We start from the raw sequence: 2,623 nt of genomic DNA on the forward strand, positions 1-2,623 counted from the left end.
TTCCAAGGTGCTTTAGATGAGACTTTGGGATATAAAAGAACAAAAGGTAAAACAACATGTTTCCAGGCTTATTCTTCATGATGCCAGCTGGGTGTCATCCATTCTCTCTATTTCATATTTACTTATTTTTTTTAATAAGATTGTAGAAGCATACTCTGTATCCTACTTAGGTGATTATAGGCAGCACTGATAGAATGTAGTACTCCAGCTGAAGAATTGTACATTCATATTAAGCAATGATTGCCTATTTTGGCAAGTATTACAAAGAATCAGTGAAGAAGGGGTCTCACACTCAGAGGACTATTGGAAGCCAGGGCCTATATGAGACAGACAAGTAGTATTTAACCAAAGAAATTATGCTCTGTCTGAAGGGGGCAGCCTTTACTCAACTCCACTCTGGCTAAAAAAATAAATGACAATTTGTAGAAGTTGGCAACTAATTAAAAACATTTTAAAACATTGTGTGGGATGAACATATGTTTTGAGGGTGTGTTTGGCCAGGGGCTGCTGGTTTGGGTCTCGGTGTAGAGCAGTCGTTCCCAAGCCTGGCTGTAGATCAGAATCATCTGTGAAGCTTAAAAAACACAGATGCCCAGTCCCCTCCAGACTTGCTGAATGAAATCTCTAAGGATGTTGCTGCGACACAGCCAGCTCTGAGAATCACGAGAGCACAGAACTGGTGGGGGAAATAGCATTCACCCTCTTGAAAATGACAACATGCAAAAAGGATTCCAACAGAGAAAGTCAGAGGTAAATGAACAAACCATCCTTCCAAAAGAGGGAATACAGAGAGGCTTATAGGAATGCTTTTAAACATATTCTCTCAGGTCTCATTGTTTGCTTTGTTTCTAATCCTTTTACATAGCTTTGCTTTCCACTATTGTAATCACTAACCACGTGTGGTTGAATCCAGAGCTTTAGTCTTGAGGCCCAACCTTCAGAAGTTCTATAACAGCCTCTACACCAAGTAAAGTGATGGTAATTGTCAAGGGCAGAGAAGGGAAACTATTCCCATAGAACAAGCAGCTATATAGGGTCAGAGGTAAACCAATCAATTTTACCTATCATCAGCCGTTTTAGGGATACAGACATGAGCCATAACTTTAAATAGATAGCTGGAGACAGGAGGGAGACATATGCATAGTTAAAATAGACACCCCCCTCTTCCCCAGTCCCAGGAATGGTTACAGATGGTCAGAGGTGGCCAGAGATGGACTGACCACCCATTGTCTCAAGATCAGTCAGATAGGGCCTTGTTACAGTAAAGATCATGACACCTGGCAGGTGGTTCCATCTCCTTTCTACTCCTTGGGGGCTCCTAAGACGGCTCCCACGTGACTGCAGGAGAGATGGGGCATAGATACAAAATGGAGGAAGCTGGTGTTGGGGTTTGTAGAAAAGCAGCGCTATACCGTTTGCAGATGGCAGCCTAAGCTGCGGAAGCAAAACTATTCTGATCATGAAATGAAGGCTGGAGGCGGGGGTCGGGGGGGGGGGGGGAGGGCGGGGTGGCACAAAAGTACAAGGAAGTAAGAAAGACAAAAGAATGAGGAAATAAGGACTGGGCACTAACACAACCCTACAGGAAACGGCAAGGAGATCTACCCATCAGAAAGCCATCCAGTTCTCACTCAAGGCCAACTCTGTAATAAGGAAGAAGGGCAAGCCAGCAGAGATGGGCTGAAGTGCTGTCTCTCTGTGCCACATGCTCTGTCTCTACCTATCTCTCTTCTAATAAACAATCCTATCACCTTTATTGTGCTCATGTCTTGCCTGAATTCTTCTCTTGTCAGATAGAAGGATCCAGTTGTATAGCTGCCCTAAACTTTCTGGTCATACATTGACCGGGAAGTTAGGGATTAAGAATGTCTTTTTCCGACTTGGACTCATTGAAAAGTTATATGGGGGCATCTAGCCCTTATCCCACTTTTGGTTAATTCATGGGTCCAAGCAAAGAGACTGGGTTTTTCAGCACAAGCTCCTCTTTAATGGCTTATAAGCAAAGTCTGAAGTTAGAGCTGACAGTATAAATCAGTGCTAGAGTGTTTACCTAGCATGTGTTAAACTCCAGCATCAGAAAGAAAAAAAAATAGTTCCTTAGTTACCACATTTCAAGTGCTAAGTAACCACATATGGCTCATGTATTGGACATGATGGACACAAACTATTTCTAACATTTTAAGTTTTATTAGATTTCTTAGGTAGAGATATTATTTATGAAAGTCAAGGTAAATTCATAGATCTTTTAAGCCATTCATGTGGGACTCTGATGTTTCAAGAGAGTGGAATTAATGAGGAGTGAATGGAACATTTCAAAGTTGGCCTCACGGGTTTATACCCTTAAAGAGAATGTATGCAAATTAACTAGTAGGTATGGAGATTTTTTTTTAAGTACAAAAGTATTTGTGTAATCATTAGATAAATGCTTATCTAGTGCCTTCTAAATGCCAAACATTCTTCTTTGGGTTTCAAATTATTTGAGTAAGATTAAAAAATTGGCTTAGGTAGCTTCTAAGAGTTATAATCCCAGTTCTATGGAAAACACCTAGATTTTTTCACTTTAATTTCCTCTTTAATTATATAGGATTCCTTTGACAAAAACTGTCATTGGGTTCAGCACTGG

This window comes from Perognathus longimembris, chromosome 19 (genome assembly GCF_023159225.1).
Source record: "Perognathus longimembris pacificus isolate PPM17 chromosome 19, ASM2315922v1, whole genome shotgun sequence".
In the NCBI taxonomy this organism is placed as follows: domain Eukaryota; kingdom Metazoa; phylum Chordata; class Mammalia; order Rodentia; family Heteromyidae; genus Perognathus; species Perognathus longimembris.